This window comes from Callorhinus ursinus, unplaced genomic scaffold (assembly GCF_003265705.2).
Source record: "Callorhinus ursinus isolate GAN/ISIS: 27379988/994484 unplaced genomic scaffold, GSC_fseal_2.0 scaffold1, whole genome shotgun sequence".
Taxonomy (NCBI): Eukaryota; Metazoa; Chordata; class Mammalia; order Carnivora; family Otariidae; genus Callorhinus; species Callorhinus ursinus.
This window is the reverse complement of record NW_027397063.1, coordinates 134,877,629-134,903,116: the sequence shown is the minus strand read 5'-3', so window position 1 is coordinate 134,903,116 and position 25,488 is coordinate 134,877,629. Positions and strand designations below refer to the sequence as shown.

The 25,488-nt window shown below is 37.1% G+C and overlaps 1 long non-coding RNA gene across 2 annotated transcripts in view; it reads right to left on the bottom strand.

Annotated features, from left to right (window-relative positions):
- LOC141371259 (uncharacterized) overlaps nt 1-20,312 on the bottom strand; it is a 50,944-nt gene extending 30,632 nt beyond the window's left edge. For both annotated transcript variants that reach the window (XR_012376071.1, XR_012376077.1), the window contains exons 1-4: nt 20,193-20,312; nt 8,837-8,962; nt 7,938-8,001; nt 5,520-5,656 (exon numbers count right to left, since the gene is read on the bottom strand). This is a non-coding gene — a long non-coding RNA (uncharacterized lncRNA). The remainder of the gene's footprint in view (nt 1-5,519; nt 5,657-7,937; nt 8,002-8,836; nt 8,963-20,192) is intronic.
- Between the last annotated feature and the right edge of the window lie 5,176 nt (nt 20,313-25,488).

The following is a 25,488-nucleotide window of genomic DNA, read 5'->3' as shown; positions in this document are numbered from 1 at the left end:
CCCTCCTCTCTAAAACCCTCAGATTGTTTCTCAGAGTCCATAGTCTCTCATGGTTCATCTCTTCCTCCGATTCCCCCCCCCTTCATTTTTCCCTTCCTTCTCCTAATGTGCTCCCGCTATTCCTTATGTTCCACAAATAAGTGGAACATATCACAACTATGTGATAGTTGACTTTCTCTGCTTGACTTATTTCACTTAGCATAATCTCCTCCAGTCCCATCCATGCTGATGTAAAAGTTGGGTGTTCCTCCTTTCTGATGGCTGAGTAATATTCCATTGTATATATGGACCACATCTTCTTTATACGCTCATCTGTTGAAGGGCATTTCAGCTCTTTCCACAGTTTGGCTATTGCAGACATTTCTGCTAAGAACATTGGGGTGCATGTGGCCTTTCTTTTCACTACATCTGTGTCTTTGGGGTAAATACCCAGTAGTGTAATTGCTGGGTCATAAGGTAGCTCTATTTTTAATTTTTTGAGGCACCTCCACACTGTTTTCCACAGTGACTGTACCAACTTGCATTCCCACCAACAGTGTAAGAGGGTTCCTGTTTCTCCACAGCCTCTCCAATATTTGTGGTTTCTTGCCTTGTTAAGTTTTGCCATTCTAACTTGGTGTAAGGTGGTATCTCAATGTGGTTTTGATTTGAATTTCCTGATGGCTAATGAACATTTTTTCATGTGTCTGTTAGTCATTTGTATGTCTTCTTCGGTGAAGTGTCTGTTCATGTCTTCTGCCCATTTTTTGACTTGATTATTTGTTTTTTGGGTGTTGAGTTGAGTTCTTTATAGATCTTGGATATCAGCCCTTTATCTGTAGTTTCATTTGCAAATATCTTCTCCCATTCTGTGGGTTGCATCTTTGTTTTGTTGACTGTTTCCTTTGCTGTGCAGAAGCTTTTTATCTTGATGAAGTCCCAAAAGTTCATTTTTGTTTTTGTTTCCCTAACCTTTGGAGATGTATCTTGAAAGAAGTTGCTGTGGCTGATGTCAAAGAGGTTACTGCCTATGTTCTCCTCTAGGATTTTGATGGATTCCTGTCTTACATTGAGATCTTTCATCCATTTTGAGTTTATCTTTATGTATGGTGTTAGAGAATGGTCGAGTTTCATTCTTCTGCATGTGGCTGTCCAATTTTCCCAGCACCATTTATTGAAGAGACTGTCTTTTTTCCATTGCATATCTTTCCTTCTTTTGTCAAAGATTATTTGACCATAGAGTTGAGGGTCCATATCTGGGCTCTCTATTCTGTTCCATTTGTCTATATGTCTGTTTTTGTGCCAGTACCATGCTGTCTTGGTGGTCACGGCTTTGTAATATAGCTTGAAATTGGGCAACGTGATGCCCACAGCTTTGTTTTTCTTTTTCAACATTTCCTTGGCAATTCAGGGTCTTTTCTGATTCCATACAAATTTTAATAAAGCATCATCCTGGGTGCTTCAGTTGGTTAAGTGACCAACTCTTGATTTCAGCTCAGGTCATGATCTCAGGGTTGTGCGATTGAGCCCCTCACTGTGCTCCATGCTGGGTGTGGAGCCTGCTTAAGATTCTTTCTCTCTCCCTCACCCTCTTCCCCTCCCCCACCCCTGGCATGTGCACACGGGCTCTCAAAAATAAAATAAAATAAAATAAAAATCATCCTAGATGTTGTCACTAAGAAAACTAAAACCACCAGCCCTTCAAATTAGAAAGGAAACAAAGCTCAGCCAAGAAGATGGCCAGAAGTACATCATGAACATGACATATGAGTCTGGGATGCATCTTGTAACTGTTGTTTGCTGTAAACAAGGTCGATGGATCCTGTGATTTACTAAAAACTGCTTGTGGCTTGAGTGTTTTCAAGGGAATTTTCTGAAAGACTGTGTAAATATTTTCTTGGTTCTATGCTAGTTAAAGATTTAGGGGTCAAATAGTTCACCCTGCCTATCCCGCACCTGAAATACTTAGTCAACTTCCACCACGAACCAGAACTTTCTCTTGTGGAAACACATTCAGATAATGGTTTTGGGACCAAATCTAAACTTCCTCAGGTTGATCACAATTCCATCCTCTAGTCCAGAGTCCTGGAAGTTGTTATTGAGAAGGAAATTAACCTCTGCTAGGTTTCCATTATGTGCCAGACATTTTTAGGGCTCTTTTTATATGTACTTCATACAAATTCTGAAAGGTAGCAATTATTGTCTCCATCACAGAAACACAGAAAGGGATTCAAGGTGGTTGAATAATTTGCCAAAAGCCAACTATAAAAAGAAACAGCAGTGCCCTGGTTCTAAAGCAATGCCCTTCCCACCTTACCATGCTGACTGTCATCTTCCACATAGCCACCTACAAAAATGTTATTTCCAAGACTACTGCCATGTCCCCACTATTAGTCCCCACTAATCCAGGTTAATCATTCTCTCACCATTGTTCTGTTAATAATAGCAGCAGGCAACATTTATTGATGGCCTTATTATGGTCAAGATCTCTGGTCAGCACTTTACATGGGTCATCTCATTTAAATAGCTCAAGAAGGCTATGGGACAGGCACCCACTTTATAGTCCTAGGGTCCTTCACCACTATGTGCTCAAGGGCATATGGCTTGGTGTTTATGAGCACTGGATCTGGAATCAGACCACCGAGGTTTCAAAGTCAGCTCTTCCAGTGACAAAGTTGTTTTTGTTTTTGTTTTTTGAATACCCAAGTTTCTGGTCCATAATAGGGATCAAACCTACAATCTTGGTGTTATTAGCACCACACTCTAACCAACTGAGCTAACTTGCCAGCTGATAAACTCTGCTCTTCCAGCTATAGCCTTGGGGAAATTAATTTCTCTAAGCCTCAGTTTCTTGTGTGGGAAAGTGTAAGCATAATAATAGTAACCACCTTAGGGATTATTGGGAGATTTAAATGCCGACCCCGGAGAATGTCTGTTATGTTGTAATAAATGTTAGTGACTATTACTGGGCAACTCAAGATCTCTCCCCAACATGGCTGATAACTCATAAAGCTACTTAATTTTGTTAATAACTATATTACAATAAGACACCAGAAATTAAACACCGTATAACAGGGGCAATTTGACCAATATAAAAAAGGAGCAATTCTAGTTTTCAGAACATACAATTATACTTTAGATACATATAGAAGTAACAGTTAGCTGGGTTTTCCTTGTGAAAATTTTAGGAATACAGGGAGCCAATGAAACGTGGCCAGAGCTCCTAAGTTTGTGCCCTTACCAGGTTTGTGAGTAAACCTAAGGTCTTGCTTACACCTCTTTGGCAGATGGTTGCCCACTTCCCCCGAGGAAGTCCACTTCCTTGGAGGGATTGCTTTTGCAATTTCAAGTGTCTGCACATTTTTAAATTGTTTATTTCTGTAAAAGCAGGTTCAACCCAACATGTTGCTATTTTGTGAGCAAGGATGATGAAGGTTTTGCAGTTTTACCACAGTAGGGTAGAATTTATTAGTAAAAATCACTAAATTAAGGTTATCTTTTCAACATCATTTTTTTTTTAAGGCAACTGACATGTTTCATTCTAGAAAGGAGCTTCTGTCATCATCCTTGGCTCCAAATTCCCAGCTCTAATAGAGATGATAACCCAAACTATGATAATGCAAGCAAATAAGTATCATTGGTAGCACTTTGAAGTTAAACTTCAGCTTTTACATTTCTAATATAGAGTCATACACAGAGACTGCACAACAAGATTAATCCTACCTTACAATGGGAATTGTTCAGCTACAAAATTAGGACATCTGAGGACAAAATCCTCTGAATGACTAATACACTCCCTTTTCTATGTCCTTGCCAGACTTCCGGAGGAAACACTAACTGTAATGCAATGATTTTCAAAAAGTTTGTTTTTTTCTTTTTTTCTTTTTATTTTTCTTCCTAATAAAGGCTTTCCTCAGTTGGAAGCAAAATGTCAGGAAGTGAGATGATAACTGTGAACCTCTTATTTGTTTCCAGTGAAAAACACTTTAATAAATGCCAGTCAAAATCAATCAAAATAAACAACTACATACAAGATGTATAAATCTCAGTAAATTACTGTTGAGCAAAGGAAGACCCAAACAAATATCCGTGGTATGAGTTCATCTGGACAGTGCTTAAAAGAGGGGATGCTGATCTATGGTTAGAAATCAGTATAGTAGTTGCTTTTGGGGAGATAGTGCCTAGAAGTGAGCCTCAGAGTTTCCGGGATGCTGGTTACATTCTGTTTATTGATCAGGGAATTGGTTACATGTATGTGTGTACAATTTATAAGAAGTTATTGAGCTAAAATGATTTGTGTACTTCCCGGTATGTTATATTTTAATGAGAATTTTACTTAAAGTCAAGAAATCAAAAACACTAGAAATTTATTCACACAAAGTTATATGAACAGAAGAATTTGTTAAATATTGTGGAAATTTCCAGAAAAATTAGGTATTATAGGGGGTCAGAATTTTAGCTAAAGAAAGCAGTGTTTAAGAAAGCCCTCATATTCAGGTGGAGAGCCAGAGGAAAATGACATTTTTCTATTTCCCCTCCTCTGTCTTCAATTTTTGGAAAATGATACCTTTTTGAATTAAGCAGGTATTTATAGAATTTCAATTTGAAAAAACATATACTCTTCACTCGCTACTCACCAAAACACCATCAGAATCCCTCTCCATCTTAAAGATAAGCCAGGTCATAAAATCAATTTTGTACAGGCTGACACATTGTTCTCTTAGAAAAGGAAGCCGGGAGTGATCGTATGTTTAATTGTAACCTGCCAAGATTTCATTTTTAGGCTCATATAATGCTATCCTAAAAACAGATGTCTTTGTAAATGTTTTTCTCCAAAGGAGTTTGGCATATTGGAGAGGTCACCAATTTCTCCTTCCCACATCATAAAGCACTCCCTTTAATTGTTCCTCTGGGAAACCTCCTCCTACCTTGAGGTCAGGGGTAGGAGGCTTTTCTTTAAGCTGCCAGGGTGCCCTATGCCAACTCTGCCATTGGATTTAGCACATTTCAGCTCGTCAGTTTACATATTTATCATTCACCTGGTCACGTGTGCAATCTGACCAAAGCTGAGGTCAATGTGGTATTGCTCTGCCTCTGTGCCCTCAGTCCACCTCAGCACCCACCTGTATCTGCAGGGGACAGGGATGGTACACCCTGACAACTTCCCACTTGGAATGCCTGAGTGTGCTTTTTTGTCTGAGGGTTTTCTCCAAGGTTGAAGGCATTTGCTCAGCCACATGGGGCAGATTCAATATTCTGAGGACTTAATGCTTCACAACCAGCAGAGGCTGGATATTGATGGCTAAATGCCCCAGTGTCTGGTTATCTACTTCTGCATGACAACCACCCCAAACTTTAGAACCATAAAACAACGTTGATCTTAACTGGGGGCTCACGAATTCTGGGAGTTAGGGATTTGGAAGAAGCAGAGTGAGGGTACCTTGTCTCCGCTTCATGACTTTTGGGCCCCATTTGGAAAGATGCAAAAGCTCAAGTGGTAACGATGGAGGTGAGAATCATCATAAGGCTTGCACACTCACTTTTCTGGCAGTTAGTACTGGCTGTGGCTTTGTCCCCAGCTGACTCTGGCTGGCATGTTTTGCCCCATGTAGTTTCTCTGTGAGGGCTAGTTTGGGCTTCCTCACAACATGGATGCTGAGTTCTAAGCACAAGTGTCCTAAGGGAAATAGGAAGAAGCTGCATTGCTCTTTATGTCCCAGCCTCTGAAGTTGTATAGCACCACTTCCACCAAAGTCGCAGGTCCACCCCCATTTGAGGGGAGGAATCATAAACCCAAGCTCTTAAATGAAAAAGCCTCGAGGTCACATTACAAAAAAAGCATACAGAATGGGAAGGTCTTGTTGTGGGTATATTTGGAAGAAGAATATGCCACACCCAGTGTCCTTGTCCCTCACTGGGACAATTCTGAGGTATGTTCTCCATGATTCTTTCAAGTGTCCCCAGTAGACTGACTCTCAGCTTCCCATAGCAGTGACCCATTCATAAATACACACATGGCTGGCTTTTCCAGTATTCTTATCTCACTTCCCCTATTCCTCCACTTGTGCTTCCTGGGGTCACCTGCCAATTATTGCCAATTAAGACTTGGATAAGTCTTTGTCAATGGACTGCTTCTGGGAAAACTGAAATAAGAGAAATCGAGTCATTTTATTCTGCAAAGCTGGAGTCTAACACAGTGACTATGACATAGTGCTTAATAAAAGCAAACTGGATGAGTAAATATGCTCACTTCATGGACTGAGATAGAGCTATAAGGAAAACATTGGCAGGGCACCTATTTTTAGAGCTAAAAATATAGCTCATATTGACACAATTTTAGCATTTTCTTCTATCCACAAGCCCAAAGTTGTTAAGTTCTTTGAGCATCATTGAAGCATCCCTCAGGTTTTTGGGAAGTAGGATCATAACTGGTCCATATAATTTGACTCCTATGTTACCATCTTACTCCAACCCAACCATCACTACCCTCCTGCCCATGTGGACTTCCTCATCACTCTGTTAGGCTCCATCACCTCCACTGGGCCATCTCTCACTCCACACTCTACGGGAATGTTCTTCTTTCCATGGTTGGGCTCTGACATTCTGCTCTGGGCACCTGTGGCTCCAGGCACACAAAGATGCCAATCTTGCTTGTTTGCTTTTAGTGGCTTTCGGACTAAATGATTCAAGAAGGAACAAGGAAGAGGAAAGGGACTGGAAAGAACAAAGGGGAAAAGACTCTTTATTATTGGAAGTGATAAAACCTCAAGGAATTGACTCATGTGAAATAAGAGATAGGAAAATATGACCCATGAAATGTTGATTTATAAACTTACTGTAAGATTTATAACTATCCTGGGGACCAGTAAAATTTATTCTGGCATGATTGGCACATATTATTCTTGTTGTCAAACTTCACAGGAAACCAAGTCATAATCAAACGTCACATTAGTGATTCATCATGGGAAATATCAGCCACAGGCTTGGAAATACTTAAAATTCTTTGGTCGTCCCACTCTGTTGAAGTGGACAAAGCCTTACACAGAAATCAAAGATGTGATTGGTGAGGTTCACATTAAAACAAGAGAGATTAGATTAGTGGCTGCCCTGGAATACTTTATAAAATACCAACGCCTAGGCCTAACCCTGAGCCACCAGCTCAAAATCTCAGAGGTGGGGGAGGGGGTTGGGGGGTGGGAGGGAGGAATAAACTTTTTTTTTTTTTAAACTTCCTAGGTGATCATAATGAGCGGGCAAGGCTAAAAACTATTGAGTTAAATGTCTCAAATTTTGAACTGCTAATTAGCATCAGTTTATGATACTTTAATGCATCAACTCATTTGGGAGAATCTGAAATACCTGAATTTGGCTAAGGCTCCTTTTCTTTTCCACCATGCCAGAAAATTCACTGCTAGCACTTTTCTCGGATACTCTCACTCCTCTATACTTCCATACCTGATGACCAACCTTTACCTAATATAACCTTTTTCTTAGGTATTGCTGATCTGTTCAGTCAGGCTATATTCAGAAAGAATTCACATATCTGGCTCAGAAACAATGTGTTCATTTGAGTACCAACAGTTACCATGTGGGCAATTTCTATGTTCCTTGCATGTAAGAAGCATTTTTTATATTTATCTAATTTCAGAATCACCACAGCCCTATAAAGTAAGTAAATGTGTTCCCAATTTGCTGATGAGATTGAAAGAGATTGAGCAATTTGTCCCAGGTTATTGAACAACCAATTTTGACAACCAAATCCTATGTTCACTCTGCCTCCCATATTTTAACTTTCAAAAGCCAATTACTTTTTTTCCTCATTTTTATATTTTCTTAGAGAAAGTTCCGTAATTGTAGCATTTGAGTGCTAACAACAATCACTGAAATATAATTCACTAAAAACTGGAATTTAATATGAGTCAGGGCAATTCTGGATGCCTGCCAAAGGACTTACTTACAGTGATTGAGAAGCCAAAGGGAAGCATTCATAAACAAGATTCATGTGCAGACCCAGATGGACTCCTGCAAGAGTAAAGCACAATATGGTAAATTGGAAGGAAAAACAGAGGCAATCTTCTAAATGTGGTTTCTTTGCACTATAAACATGCATTCTTGAGCAGCTTGAGTACAAAGGCTGAAAAGAAAATCGTCTGGCCTAGAACTTGGCATTTGAATTTTTCCCTAAAGCCACATCCAGATATATGAAAGAAATAAATTTAAATATTACTTGAAAATGTCTACTTATGTAGTTCCCAAGTTAAATATTATTAATATCTTTCCAAGAGCCAGTGACTGATTTTTTTTATTTCTTCTAGTTATGTGGGTCACCTATAACCTGAAATGCATAGCAAATAGGACAGAAAAGAGAAAGAAAGGGAGAATAGGAGATAGAATAGGCAAGAAAAAATAAGCCTAAGTGAGTGTCAAAGCATTACTTGTTACAGAGGAGAAAGCATCTCAGAAATGGGATATACCTTAGCATGAATTTCACTGTTCCAAGAAGATGGAACATCTATCAGGGCGTTAATGACCATGGCATTTTGCTTTTATTGTTTATCCAGGAAAAAAAAAACACAATAAAAGCAATTTAAAGTGAATAACCAAGATTCCTTCTATCGATCTAAGAAAGGATTATGCAAAATTCTGAATTTGCTTTGTTCTTTATCACTTGAAACTTTTCTAAGCATTGATTTATGAATCCAACTTGCTTTTGTGTTCTAGGATCAGGTATAAAGAAAAATAATAAACCCCTTGGGGATGACTTAGGTAAAGAAGCTCCCTGGATGGCTCTATGAGTATTTTAATTAATTCATAGATACAGTAATTAGTCATCATGACCTTGGGATAACAGACTAACCCTGAAGTTACTCCAGAAGATTAGAATACTCTAAGATTTGTTGTTTCCTCTTTTATTTCTCTCTCCAAGGACTTGCATGTCAGAGTTGCCAAGCAGTGGTCTTCAAAAATTTTTGGTCATATATTTCTGTTGATTAAAAAAAATCAAGTTTGTCAGTATATCCCGAATAATAATAGATATGCAGTACCATAGTAATATAATGAATACATCTTAAAATATAGACATAATATTAAAATGGTAAAAGTATGAGACAAAAACAATAAAATTATTTTAATTTTGTACTCCACTTTGGAGGCCACTTCTTTTTTTTTTAATTTAATTTTATTATGTTATGTTAATCACCATACGTTAGTTTTTGATGTAGTGTTCCATGATTCATTGTTTGCATGTAACACCCAGTGCTCCATTCAATACATGCCCTCTTTAATACCCATCACCAGGCTAACCCATCTGCCCACCCCCCACCCCTCTAGAACCCTCGGTTTGTGTCTCAGAGTCCATCGTCTCTCATGGTTCGTCTCCCCCTCCCATTTCCCCCCCTTGGTTCTTCCCCTCCTGCTAGTTTCTTCTTCTTTTTTTTTTTTAACATATAATGTATTTTTGTTTCAGAGGTACAGGTCTGTGATTCAACAGTCTTACACAATTCACAGCACTCACCACAGCACATACCCTCCCCAATGTCTATCACCCAGCCACCCCATCCCTCCCACCACCCACCACTCCAGCAACCCTCAGTTTGTTTCCTGAGATTAAGAATTCCTCCTATCAGTGAGGTCATATGATACATGTCTTTCTCTGATTGACTTATTTCACTCAGCATAATACCCTCTAGTTCCATGTTTTTGCAAATGGCAAGATTTCAGGTTTTTTGATGGCTGCATAATATTCCATTGTATATATATATACCACATCTTCTTTATCCATTCATCTGTTGATGGACATCTTGGCTCTTTCCATAGTTTGGCTATTGTGGACATTGCTGTTATAAACTTTGGGATGCACGTACCCCTTCGGATCACTACATTTGTATCTTTGGGATAAATACCCAGTAGTGGAGGCCATTTCTTATACTTTAATGTGTATGCAAATCACCTGGGATATTGTTAAAATGCAGATTTTACCCAGTAGGCCAGGGAAGTGGCCTGAGAACTTACATTTTAACAAGCAAGCAGGTGATGTTGATGCCCTTGATCCTTGATCAGAATCAAGTACCACATTTCATAAATTATTTTTTCTTGTTCAACACATTTCAGAAAATTTAAGAGCATGTTCTTGGACCATGAAACCTACCAAAGAACCCATAGTCATATTTCTGGCTTTATTTGAAAGATGATATCCTCAAATAGGCCTGTGTTTCTTCCAACCCTTTGGGAGTAAATCTGTCTCCCCCCAAAATCTGGGCTTTTAGGCTGATGTCCTGTTGGATGAACTCTTTTGGCTCTGTCTTTCTGCACATAGTTTCCTTCCTGCATGCAGTGTCTTAAGCTTGTGTTTGGTAACAAACTCCTGTTGACCTAGTACCAACAAAACTGGGACTAAGGTAAGGTCCTTGGGCTAAATAAATAAATAAACAGGGCACCTGGGTGGCTCAGTTGGTTAAGCGACTACCTTCGGCTCAGGTCATGATCCTGGAGTCCCGGGATTGAGTCCTGCATCAGGCTCCCTGCTCAGCGGGGAGTCTGCTTCTCCCTCTGACCCTCTTCCCTTTCATGCTCTCTATCTCTCATTCTCTCTCTCTCAAATAAATAAATAAAATCTTTAAAAAATAAATAAATAAATAAATAAACAAACATGTACATACATATATACATACATAAAGGAGGTACCAAAAATTCAGTAATCAAAATAGATAATATTATAAATCAATATTTAAATATCAAATTGGCAAACTAAGGCTGACCATCTGTTTCTGTCAGGGAAAATAAAGTTTTCCCGGTCCCAATATTCTTCCTTGCCTACCCTGTTAGGCACTGCACCCTACAGGTCCTGTGGGCTATCTATATCAGACATTTCCTAAATGTCTTCTTCCAGGTAACTGTTAAAAGCAGCCTTCAATAAACTAACGATTAAAAAAAAATCATAGTACACAATATTTAGAGAAAAATCAAATATTTATAACACCAATACTCTGAGTTATTAAAAGCCAAGAAGGAATATTTAAACATTTGATGTCTTTTAATGGAATTAGCCTGAAGGATTGAATAAAGGCTTCATTGATAAAAACATTACCCTAGTTCCAATTTTTAATGTTGCCTAAAATCTCTTCCACAATTTCTCTGCTATGAGTGGAATGCAAGAAGTACCAGATTTGTTGGTATTTATACCTAGGGGGAAGAAAAATTATTTTTAAATACCTACAAAGAAAGAATGCCTTCAAATTCAGTGTTATGAGATGTCTCCACCCATAAGTGAATGACCATAAAATCCACTCAATCTTCTATACTGGAAACTTCGATGCTGTCTTTAATTTTCCTTTTCCTTCATTTGTCCACATTCAGTTGGTTGCTAAGTTGTTTCTGGTGTATTCTTCTGAGGCCCTTTGGCTCTGCTTTTTATCCTTTCCAGTCCTCTGACTCTCATCCCTCACCTTCTGCTGCCTGCACTTCTCTTCCAGAATTTAGGTTCCTCCAATCCCAACTCATTCTCCACATCGCCACCAGGTAATCCTTCTAAAATGAAGATCAAGTCATTTCATTTTATAGCTTTAAAATTTCAGAGAGATTCCTGCTATGGGCAAATTGCAAGGTATTCAGTCTGGTTAGTCTTATCTTCCATGATTTCCCATACACGTACCACAGCTACTTTGTACCATGTCTGCTGAGATAATTGAGAAATATATACTCTTTTCCTCTGGGAAATCATGGATCTTAAGGAATATATAGGCCTGGAGCCACTTAGTGCTTTTGTTTTTATGGAAAGTCAGCCTAACTTAGAGTAAAACTAGAGGGAAAAAAGTTGGACCAATAGTTGAAAATGAAAATGGAGATAGGTAAGAAGAGAGAGAGAAAGAGAGAGAGAGAGAGAGAGAGAGGGAGGTAGAGGAGAGGATTACTTGAGACTTGGACACATGCCTGTACCTGTCCACCTCTAGATATATATCTATATATCTTTACATAAGAGAGTAAATTCTTCTCTTTAGACTAGTTTGAGTTGGGCTTCTGAGGTTTGCAACTAAAAAGACTCCTGACCAATACAATAAACCAGATAAAATGGAATTCTAGTGTTGTTCATTATCATAAAATTCATATATGTGGTTTTTCTGGTTTCTGGTTGAGTTTTGCCAAAATAAAGAGCAGACAACAAACATTCTTGGGGGGAAGGAGACAAAGAGAAAAAAATAATTAAAGATAGGTAAATAGTATTTATTCCCATGAAGGTTTTTCATATTCTGATTTGCTGACACCTTAGAACGTCTAAAACCAACTAGACTTCTATATTTACAAATATATAGCATTCAATATATGTGCATTATGTGTACTCAACACAATTGAGAATGAAACAAAAGAATATGCATTTTTCAGAGCTGGTGACTTGTTTTGCTCTACTGGTCCTAATATTATTCAGAGGGGGAAAAAAAAGAAAAAGACAAGAAAGAATTTATCTTCATTATTGTTTTCCTACTTGCATCTCTGCTGAGTGGCACAGTGACCTTCCTATCACAGATGCTCACAAACCACCAGACTCTCAACATCTGTTACTGTTACCACTTTGAAAATTCAGAAACTAAATGTACAGCTGGACTTTGCATTTATTATGGTCACAAATGGAGTTTCCAAAGCCAATAGGATTTATCATCTCAAATGACTCAACTGAAAGAAAAACATGCCCTTAGGCCATATGCTCCAGCTTAAACTATTAGGGAGTCTGGGATGACCTTTGACTTTGACTCCTTCCACTTGCTGGCCATAACAAATGCACTTGTGGAAATCAAAGTAGCCATTTAAACAATACATTTGTCTTTATCTTAATTATTTTTCTCTTTTATGCGTCAGAATTAATTGTTTTAAAACTATACCTTGTCCTCTGAAAATGCTTTCCAGATATAACCCGTGAATTGACCACCGCTTACTTACTAACAAAGACCATGGTGTGTACTCTTCAAATCTCCAAAAACTAAACTGAGAGAAGATGTTGGATCAAATGCTCCTGTATAAGACTCTTACTGCATTTACAAACTTTCTATCATTGTTAACATTTCATCAAGAAAAGAAATAAAGTGCTTTCATTTGGGGCATTGACAACTCAAACCCAAAATCCTTAAAAAGCAATACATGTTTCCTTTCGTGAACAGAACATTCTTTCATCATCAGCAAGTGGGTAATGCAGGCAATATGTTGGCTGTTCTGATGCTATTGAGGCATGGACTTTGGCGGCAGCTGTCAGCAAGTGAGGCTGTGGACATGCTGAGGGTCACCCTCTACATGTCTTCTTCTCTTAATTTCACTCCCATACCTCTCATTAAGATGAGAAGTCTCACCTCCCTATGTGTGGCTTTCTCAGCAGCTTGCTGGCCTATTCACTAGTTGGGTTGATTTATGATTTAATTTTATGGATGATATCACACAATTATCTCCAGATGGAATAATCAGGATGAAGAGCTGCCAGCCAACATTAGGAATGAAGCAGGTTCATCCAGCACCAGCCATTTCTGCACTGTAATTATTTTTTGTTTTGACTTCATAAATTCATCCGGAGACACGGGGTGTTTCTTTTCAGCAGGGCCTCATTTGTCTAATTCAAATGAGATGATCTCACCCTGGTCCCCACATTTCCCCATATTTCTCTTATCACTCTGCACCCAACAGTGAGACTCATAAATGATGATTGGTGGAGCTAGAGATATACAAAATCTAATCTGCCCAATTTATGATGCACTCACGGAGTCATCTTGATGAATTGCAAATCTTAAAGTTTTGATTTAGGCAAGCACTTTGATGAGGGGAAGAGGCAGAGGACAGACAGAGTTAGGTTCCCCCATCACTGAGATCACCTAAGCAAACCTTACCAAGTCAAAGACAGAAATATGAGGCCAGCTATAATTACTGTCTCTATTGTACTCACTGAGCCTCCCATTGCTATGTGATCCTATGATATCAAAGGAACTTCTTTTTAATCCTACACAGCAGAATTTTGAGGAGTGAATTCAGCCAGGTGTTCTCCATCTTCCTTGTTTGTCTCCAAGCATAATAAAATCCCATGCTTCATTCTAGCCAAAAAGCATCACCATAGCCCATGAAAACACCTAACTACAGTGGTCCCATAGTTGGTTATTGGTACTCACAAAAATAATAACACAGATTTATAACTGCAAAAACATTCCTAAAGCTCTAGATCCAGTCTCATCTGATTGGTTATTTATTTATTTATTTAACAAATATTTATTTTTATGCTTGACTATGTTCAGGCTTGTGGGTCATATTAAGTGTTTTCAGCCAAAGAATAATGGAAATCTATCACAGGGTCTGAAGTAGAGATGGTTCAAGGAGTGTGAAATGGCGTAATTACGTGGGTTATAGAGAAAAGACCGGAGAAGGGAGTGGTTCTCTAAGGGTGGGTCCCCAGCTAACTGGTATTTAGATAGGGCTTTCAGTATAGTACTAAAGTCACTGGAGTGTGGCAAGAGTGGTGATTGTAGATTTCAGGTGAACGTCCTTTCGTCCTTTTTTACCAACATAATTGTCTTTGTTTTGGGTTGGGAATAATGCAAAACCTTAAAATTGATCAAAGAATGCTTTCTTTCAGTTTTTTTTTTTTTTTGAATGGTAACCTCCCCCCCCCAAAAAAAATTCCTGTGGGGGGGAAAAATCCAAAGAATTGTTCCCACCTGACACTGCATTATTATAGCAAAATCAGGAAAATCTATAGTATTTAACTGAAAGATTTTATTAGGAAAAAATGTCTTTGGAAAAGTGTCTCAAAACAATCATCAGGACTATTATGAGCATATTCTTGATTTAACTTATTGCATTAAAATGTCTTCAATATGTATTGGTTTAAGAGCTACTTCAAATGCAACATAATATAGGACATGGTCATGAGCTCTGGAGGCAAATAGACTTTGGTTCAGATTGCAGATAGCCTATGTGTTGTTAGTTGGGGAACTTTGGGCAAACTACTTAACCACTCTATGCTTCCAGTTGTGATTGTGATGATAGAGATTGTTGTAGTTTTTTAATTGTGAAATAAGCACTTGGCATAGAATATAATGATAGTTCAATAAATAGTAGTTCTCCCCCACTATTCATTTAAAAATGACCCTAAACCGCATGGTACTGTTTCCTTCCATGAATGGCTTCTTAATGCTGCGTTAGTGTGGTGTCACAGGTAGGATTGCCCAAGAGCAGAACTAAGGCAGAGGTTCAGGAGCAGGGTATTTATTAAGGATCAACACCTATGAATGGCCAGGGCAGAAGGAGGATAGGGAAGAGGGTGAAATTGAACTGTAATAAAGGTGGGGTAGAGATTGAACCAGGCAAGAAACTCAACAATAAATATTACCTACCACAGTTGTCCTGTGGTCAAAATGGCTAGACCGTTTTACCCCAGTATCACTAAGTCATTGAATGTCCTAGAAATTGTGTGATCTTGGGTAAAGCAGCTGTACCCCAGTATCACTAAGTCATCGAATGTCCTAGAAATTGTGTGACCTTGGGTGAGGCACCTGTACCCCAGTATCACTAAGTCTGGGAATGTTCTACAAGTTGTGTGACCTTGGGTAAGGCAGCTGTACCCCAGTATCACTAAGTCTGGGAATGTCCTAGAAATTGTGTGACCTTGGGTAAGGCGGCTGTACCCCAGTATCACCAAGTCTGGGAATGTCCTAGAAATTGTGTGACCTTGGGTAAGGCGACTGTACCCCAGTATCACCAAGTCTGGGAATGTCCTAGAAATTGTGTGACCTTGGGTAAGGCGGCTGTACCCCAGGATCACTAAGTCTGGGAATGTCCTAGAAATTGTGTGACCTTGGATAAGGCAGCTGTCTGCAACAGAGCTAGGCCCCGTAGTTTGAAATTAGCTAGAGTCTTCTGCTTAGTGTGTTCTCTTCAGTTGGAAAGCAACCTTCCTTGAAGTGAGGCATGGTCCATGCATCTCCATGTCCACCACCTGTGGTTTCAAATCAAGCCTTTACTATTTGCTACTTAAGTAACTTAAGATGATAATAATAATAATAGCCAATTTCTAGTAAGTTTTACTGTGTTGCAGGCAATATTTCCAAGTGTTTTAATATCTCTCACATTCACAACCCTGGGAGATAGGTACTATCAGTATTCCCATTCCCAAAATTCTGCTGTGCCTCAGAGGAAACTGAGGCACAGAAGAGTTAAGTCACTTGCCATGAGGTCACATAAAAAATGGCAGAATCAGATTTTAAATTCATCTAATTTTACTTTATAGCTTGCAATCAGTTATAGGTCTCTAAATCTAGTTGCCTTATCTGTAAAATAAAATTGATATTGAGGATTAAATAAGATGATTAATGCAAAGCATCATCTGAATTAGAAGCTTTAAGGCATGCAGTCTCAAGAGGATATTGCCACCAGAGGAGAAAAAAAATTGGTTCTTGGGGGACATTTAATCTTGTTTTTGATATTCGGTGAAAAACATTCAGTTTTTCACCATTATGTTAGTTAGCTATGTATTTTTCAGTTACGAATTCTGTATCTTTATGTTTTGTGGTCTATTCAGATATTCTTTCTTCTTGAGTCAGTTTTGGTAGTTTGTGTTTTTTTCTCTGAATATGGCCATTCATCTAAGCTATTTAATTTGTTAGCCTATCATTGTTTGTAGTATTCCTTTGTAATCCCTTTAACTTCTGTAAAATCAATAATAATGCTCAGGATATATTTCATTCTTAATTTTAGTAGTTTGAGTCTTTTTTTTTTTTTTTGGTCAATGTAGCTGAAGTTTTGCCAATTTTGTCCAGGTTTTTTTTAAAAAAAAAGATTTTTGGTTTCATTGAATTTGATCATTGATATCCTATTCTTTATTTCATTAAATTCCACTGTAATCCTTACTATTTCCTTCTTCTTGTTTGCTTGGGTTTCCTTTGCTCTGTTTTTATTTTAAGGTGAAAGTTTAGGTTACTGATTTGAGAGGACTGGACAACTCCTCTTCACCCCGCCCCCAACTTCTTCTTCCTCCTCCTCTACTCCTTGTCCTTCCCTCTCCCTTTCCCTTTCCCCTTCTTCCTTTTCTCCTTCTCCTCCTCTTTTCTTCTTCTTTTCTTCTTCTTCTTCCTCTTCCTCTTCCTCTTCCTCTTCTTCTTCTTCTTCTTCTTCTTCTTCCTCTTCTTCTTCATTTTTAATATAGGCGTTTTCACATATAATTATCCTTCTAAGCACTGCTTTAGCGGCATCTTATATATTTTGGTATGTTGTATTTAATTTTCATTCACCTCAAAGTATTTTCTAATTTTCCTTGTAATGTTTTCTGACCCATTAGTTACTTAAGAGTATGGTTTAAAAAAAAGTATGGTTTAATTTCCACATACTCATAAATTTCCCCAATTTTTTTCTGTTACTGATTTTTAATTTCAATCTGCTATGACTGGAAAAGAAATGCATAATTTCAAAGCCTGTAAAATTATTGAGACTTCTATTATGGCCAACCGCATATTCTACACAGGAGAATGTTCATATGCATGGGAAAGAAGTAGTATTCTGCTATTGTGGGTAGAGTGTTCTACATATGTCTATTGGGTTCTAGTGTTGTCATGTCTTCTATTTCTGTATTGATCTCCCTTCAATTCTGTCAGTTTTTGTTTCATGTTTTTGGGGGTTCCCTTATTAGGTGCTTATGTGTTTCTAATTGTTGTCTTTCTAATAGAGTGACCCTTCTGGCATTATTATATGTTCTTTGTATCTAGTAATAATTTTTGCCTTAAAGTTTATTTGCCTGATTTTATTATAGCTACTCCAATTCTCTTTTGGATATTGTTTGCATGATACATCATTTTTTCATTCTTCTATTTATTTATTGTTTTAACTTACCTGTGTCTTTGAATCCAAAGTGTGTTTCCTGTAGACAGTGCATAGCATGTTTTTTCGTTGTTTTGTTTTGATTTTAATCCATTCTGCCAATCTGTGCCTTTTGGTTGGAGTATTTAAGGTTTACATTTGCCATTTTGCTATTTATTTTCTCTATGCTTTATATCTTTTTTCTCCCTTTTTTTTTTTCCAGTTTCTGTCTTCTGTTCAATTAAATAGCTTCATAGTTACCCTGGAGATTACAATGAGCACCTTATAAAAATTGAGTTTGAACTAATACTAACAATTTCAATAGTATACAAAAATTTTTCTCAAATACATTTTCATTTCTTTTTCTTGTGCTATTATTGCCATACAAATAATACATTTAGGCCCATTGACACAGTTTTATAATTATTGCCTTATTCAGTTGTTTTTTAAATAAAATAGGAGAATCAAAAAGTTACCATGTTGTCTTTTATATCTACCTATATATTTACCTTTACTTGTGTTCTTTTTTTCACTGGTGTTGATTCAAATCACTATCTAGTGTCTTTTTATCTAAATCTGAAAATCTTCCCTTAATATTTTTTATAGGGCATGTCTACGTGATGAATACTTTGTTTTTATTGATTTGAGAATGTGTTAATTTCTTCTTTCTTTATTTGAGGGAGAGTTTTGCTGGATATAGAATTCTTGGTTGACAGCCTTTTTCTTTCAATACTTTGAATATGTATCCCATTGCATTTTTGTGTCCTTGATTTCTGATGAAAAGTCAATTATTAATCTTATTGAAGATCCCTTGCATGCAATGCATTGCTTCTCCCTTGTTGCTTTTAAGATTCTTTCTTTCTTCCTGGCTTACAATAGTTTATTATAATCCTTCTAGATGTCAGTCTCCTTGAATTTATCTTACTGCATATTCATTGGGCATCTTGCTTGTACAGATGAATGTTTCTCATCAAATTTGGGGATTTTCAGTCATTCTATCTCTAAATATTCTTTCTGTTCCTTTCTTTCTCTCTTCATCTTATAGGACTCATATTTTGCACATGTTGGTATGCTTGTTGGTGTCCTACAGGTCTCTTAGGCTCTGTTTATTTTTATTTGTTCTTTTTTTCCTTATGTTCTTAAATGAGCTCTGGATATTATTTACCTTACAGATCCCTTTGTCTAGTCCAACTTTGTGGAGTTTTGCATCATGCATACACATTTAGGTATTCAGCCACAGACATAAGGAAACCACTGTTGCCAACTTCTGGAGTTCTTTTTCTGCATAATTCACTCTCTTATGAACTCTGTCCCCAAAATTTTAATTGCCTTAATTTCTGTTAAACTCTGATTTCTGCCTCTTCAGTTCAGTGAGACTTGTGTGCTGTATTTGGGTTCACCGTTTCCTTCACCATTTTCCAGAAAGTATCTCTAATCACAGAGCCAAGATAATCATTGGTTTCACATTGTTTCTTTACTTTCTTCAGGAATCACAGTCTGTATTGCCTATTTGCCAATATCTGAAAAACAGATTTGCCTTCTTCCCTCACCCGTGCATTTTCTAGTTATTTGTGGTGACAGACAAAGTTCGGTATCAGTTAGCTCACCAGGGCTAAAAGTGGAAGTCTAAGTCTCTTTTGGAATACTGTCTCATACTTGCTAAGTCATTAAAGCTCATGGCCCCTTCTTTCCAATTTATAGGAAGATGGTCTCCTTCTGCTGGGGTGGGTTACTATAATAAAACAATTCTAAGAAAATTAATAATCAGCAAGTGTTAAAGTTTTATTTCAAATTTGCTGCAAAAGAATAGATTCTAAGCATACAAAGTAAAATTTCTCATTTGTACAGAAAATGAAAGAGATTGAAAAAAATGTCTAGTTAAACATTTTAAAACTTCTGACTAATAGTTTACTGTGCAGATCGGTAACTAACCCCCTAGAAGAAATCTTAATCTCATTAAACACTATCTAACTAATTATTAACTAGCTGTAACTAATTATTTCCCAGAAGAAGATAGTAAATCATATTAGTTCACATACTTCTACCTACTTCAGGTTGAGAACAATTTTTCTTTCTTATTTATAACATTTAATCCTCACCTTCTTAAAACCAGTGTCTTAACTGTGGGAAAGAAAATAAAGCCTGAGGCAAACAGCTGTGATAGCTCCCATTTCCACTACTAAATCAAGTCAGTGGTCATCCTAAACCTCAAAATTTCAGGGCTTATACTCTGTTCTGCTGAATCTCAGAGAGAGGATGGCCAAATTATGCCATGTCTCCAGTTAAGACCCACTCTGGTAAATTGGAAGCAGATGAGACATGGCAATTTCAGTGCTGGCTGCCTCTGCCTTCTAGCTTCAATTAGAGAAAAAGCTCATTTCCATCTGTTGGTTCCCTACCTGTCTCAGATGCAAAGGTCCAACTCCACCTCGGGAGGGAATAGAGGAATAGAGCATTCATGTGTTAATTCAGCTTTTTAGGTTTGAACATCATTTCCTTTCTTGCTCTTCCTTGGAGACTAGATACAGATAAAGGTGAAGGAGGAAAAGAAAAGGAAAATAACATCAGAACACATAAGTGATAGAAATTAAGCTTCAAGCAACTGCATAATCACTGTCTTAAAAAACCTATTCTAACTCAGTTTTAATATTTCTTGTCACTAACTAAAGCATTTTTCAAATTGCTTCCTTGGTTAATTGGTTTAATAAGTTTATGCCCATTAAGTAATGGGCAAAAAGAATGGGTCTATTTGTCCTTAATCTAAAGGGGAATACATCAGATATATGGAATTAGTTTCTGCCTTCTATGTTTTGTGAGAACAGAAATAGCAGAAATGTTTCTATTCTGCTAACTGTGAAGTGGAAAGTTCCCCAGTCTAGTCTGTTCATCACAGGTAAGGCCAACTGCCTGATGGAGATCATTAGTGAAAGCATCCTCTAGCTAACTATTCAAAGTATCTGGCACAAGATAACTAACTGCTGCAGAACTTACTTTGCAGGCTCAACAAGCAAGAAAATAGTTAAACTCCTCATTCCCAAACCACAAATCTGTCATAAATTTGCACCATTACAAAAAGGTTTCTCACACTCAGCACTATTGACACTTCTAGCAGGATAAGTCTTTGTTATGGAGGAAGGGGACTATTCTGTGCCTTGTAGGATGTTTAGCAGCATCTGTAACCTCTATCCACTATACAGTCAGTAGAAACCCACCCCCTTTAAATGTGACAATCAAAATGTCTCCAGAAATTGCTATTTGTGCCCTAAGGGGAGCAAAATTGCCTCCATTTGGAAAGAACATTTCTATGCCAAGAGGATAATCAAATTTATGGGTTTAAATTATGTTTACTTTTTTTCTCCCTATATTAGTCTGCTAGGGCTGCCGTAACAAAATACCACAGAGTAGGTGGCTTCAACAAAAAATATTAATTTCTCATAGCCCTGGAGGTTAAAAGACTGAAGAGAAGGTGATGGTAGGCTTATTTCTTCTAAAGTCTCTATCCTTGGTTTGCAGGTAGACACATTTTTGCTGTGTCCTCACTTGGCCTTTGTGCACCAGTATTTCTGGTGTTTCTCTGTGTCCTAATCTCCTATTCTTATAAAGACACCAGTTAGATTAGATTAGGGCCCATGCTAACCACTTTATTTTAACTAAATTATCTCTTTAAAGGTCCTACCTACAAATATAGTCACATTCTGAGATCCTGAGAGTTAGAGTTTCAACATATGAATTTGCGGAGTTGGGGGCACATTTCAGCCCACATCACACCCCTACCCTGAGCAATCAAGTATTGTTTGAGTATGCCAGGAGCAAGCAATTCAATTTCTGAAAAAGAATAGGAAAATAGTTTGAGAAAGCTAGCATCATATGCTTTGCTTTCTCAGCCCACCTCCAACCCCTCTACCCCTGTGGTACTAATGAATGTTTCATTATTTCAACTCATTTTAATTATAGATCAGATTTTTCACATTGATTGTGGCAGAATCAGTGTGAGACTTGATTATCCAAAGGTATTTGCTCATGCTAAATTCTTCAAACATATTCTTTTTCTTGCAGTTCATACTGGTGAAATAGGAACATTCATTTTCACAAATATTTATAGCAGTTTTGGAATATCAATAAAAATATCAGGAGGTTGGGTTTGATTATGATGAAATTCTTGAATTTTACTTTTTATTTTATTTTATTTTAAAAATCCCAACCGACTCTCCTTTAGGCAAAAGACTTTCTTATGTTAATTTTTCAATACATCACAGATTATCTCTTTACTACATAGGTTAATTTAAAAAGGTATAATGCTCTTTAGATCATTTAATATTTTTCTGTGTTTTGTAGCATTTTGCAAAGCAAAGTTGCAAAGCAAAGTTAAAGGTGAGGTGTTAGGTTATGAATTCAATCTGTTGTGGAAATTTTAAAAAGTTGATGACCATTTGGTTATTGTTGTTCTGACTTCTATCTGGAGGCTCCAGGTGAACTGAAAATTGAAGGTTTTTTTTAAGTGACATTTTGAAATACAATATAAATTGATTGCAAAGGGGCATCCAAATCATTTTCCCATCTTAACAGAAATCCCGAAATGGCAAAGGCCTTAAAAACAACAAATAAATGTAAGATCTCTTAATGAGAAATTTTTTTAAAAACTTATACATGGAAAAATATGTTTTTGAATTGCAATTTCTGATAATTATAGAATTATGATTAATTTTATAATTTTCTAATAATTTTCTCTAATATAGTAGAGATTTAAATTTTTTCTTCTTTATACTTTTCTCTGTTTACTGTTTTCAATAATAACAATGTATTAATTTTGCAATCAGGAAAAAAATTATCCTCCAAAATGCTTGTCATAGCTCTGGTGGTTTGGCTTGCTATTTATTTATTTATAAAAGTATAATTAACATACAGTGTTATATCAATTTCAGGTGTACAATAAAATGATTCAACGGTTCTATACATCACCCAGTTCTCATCACAATAAGTGTACTTTAATCCCCTTTATCTATTTTTACCCATCCCTCACCCATTTCTCTCTGGCAGCCACCAGTTTGTACTCTACAGTTAACAGAGTCTTCTTTTATTTGTCTATTTTTTTTCTTTTTTGTTGTTGTTTTGTTTCTTAAATTCCTCCTATGAGCGAAATCATATGGTATTTGTCTTTCTCTGTCTGGCTTATTTCACTTAGCACTATATCCTCTAGGTCCATCCATGTTGTTGCAAATGGCAAGATTTTATGACTAGGTAATATGCCATTACATATATATATATATATATATATATATATATATATATATATATACACATATGCCATATCTTCTTTCTTCATTTATCTGTGAATGGAGACTTAGGTTGCTTCCTTATTTTGGCTTTTGTAAATAATGTTGCAATTAATAAATGTAGGGATGCATCTATCTTTGAATTTGTGTTTTCATTTTCATTTCTAAATACCTCGTAATGGAATTACTGTATAATATGGCAAATCTATTTTTAAATTTTTCAAGAACTTCCACACTATTTTTACGATGGATTGGCTTTTAACAAGAATATTATTCTCCTTTTAGTATGCCCCAGTCTACTCCAGAGTGTGACTAGCCAATAATTACATTTCTCTGCTTTCTTCTAGCTAGAATTCCAGTCTTTAGGTTCAACCAATCAGACTCACTTCCGTGGGATTTGGAACACAAAAGTAGAGCAGATACAGAGTTGAAATGATTTTTTTTTTTTTCTGTAGCAGCATTAAGATTCAATTTCTTCATGGGTGCCAAGAGGCAAGGTATTTTTCCCAGGAGATACCTAGTAGACATGACATAGCTCTAGAGACATGGCAGGGTTTCCTGGTCCCTGGGATCTGATCAAATTGCTTTGTCTTTGGAGCTCACATTTCCATTAGTGACTTCCTGATGGAGGTTAGAGTACAGTTCCTGTAGTGAAGTAATTCCACAGTGTTGCACTGAAAGGTATCCACGGCACAACCCAAGACCCAAGCCCCTCTACCAATTTTTTATTCACCTAATCCTCTTTCTGCTTAACGTAGCTAGAGAGGCCTATGTTTTTTTCAACTGAATCCCAACATACCCAAAGTTGTAAAATACCACTTAAAACAACCAGTTTTTAATTTCTTGTTAGGTTGCTATTTCATTAAATAAACTATACTGAAAAGAGAAAAAATATATATAAGTTCCTATTTTTTAACTCAAAAAGCTAATAATCTGACTGTCTTCTAAGTAGCTAAAGTGCAAATAATGATATATATTTGCAGTTAAAATAAGCCAAATTCTGACTATAGTTATCAAGAAGTCTGCACTAGCATAAGTGGTATGGAAGATCAATATTTAGGGATTTTCATGGTTGGAAGTGAGGATAGGGATCAGAAGTTAGAAAGGAAAATAACAGAATTTAGCTGATTGAATGCGTCTAAGCAGTAAAAAGTTAAGGGAGCAAAGATGAATTGAATCTTGCACTTTGAAAGACAGGGAGAATATTGATACCATGAAGAGAATGAGAAATAGAGACATGCATCGGTGTTTGAGATGAAGATTATAAGTCTGCATTTAACATATTAATGAAAGTCCAGCTTCTGTTAAAGAGAACAGATTTTTTCATTAGGGTGGTAAAAGGAGTTGAGCCAATTAGAAATATCAACCAAAAGACTTACCATGTGGGGTGCCTGGCTGGCTAAGTCAGTGGAGCATGTGACTCTTGATCTTGGGGTTATGAGTTCAAGCCCCACATTGGGTATAGAGATAACTTAAAAATAAAATCTTAAAAAAGAAATGAAAGACTTACCATGCAACTTCTCACTTAAAGAAAAGAGATGAGACCGATAACCAGAATTCTAGGAAAAGAAAGGAGGGGAAGAAGTCACAGAGCAGCACATCAAACAAAAGCATATACTAAAGCATGGAATAGATCAAACAGAGGGCAAGCAAGTGAGGTAGGAAGGGGGGTGATCTTTTTTTTGTACAAAGATGCTGGTGGTTTGGTCCAGGCTGAAGGCCTTAAGGAGGCTAGAAATGGACAAGGTGCTGGTAAAAATATCTTGGAGGAAATCCAGGCAAACTATTGACCAAGCAGGGCTGGGTCATTAGCTGTTAAGGTTACAGATTTAGCCTTTGGGGTCATTCTCATTGAAGTGATAGTTGACATCACTGACGGTGAGACACAGAGAGAGAAAGGTACACCCTCAAATTAATGGGGTATAGTAGAAAAATCAGTGAGTGAGACTTAACAGGAGGATTCTGGTAGATAAAAAGACAAACAGAAAAACACTATTGACTGCACAAAGTGAGGTAGAATGGCAAATGGCTGAAGGTGGTTGACAACATCGAATACTGTTGGAAGGTTGAAGATGAGACTGTCAAATGATGATTGGACATTGGTAACTGAAAGGTCATTGACCACTTGTGACTTTCAAAGAGAAAATTTGAGTAACAATGCTTGCATAGAAGAAAAAAGCTAAGGGATTGAGGAGGTCACAGATGGTATTAAGAGAGTCTATTTTGGGCTTCCAACTTAATCAGCAGGCAGAGATCAAAAGTCCAAGCTACTCTAGTTCATATTTTTTGGCAACTGATGCCCTGGACTCCTTCATTTTCCTGCAACACTTTTTTTTTTGTATTAGAATAATTGATTTCACCTTTCTCTTGGTTGAAAGATAAAACCAATGCATTTTAAAATAACATCTGATCTATTGAACCT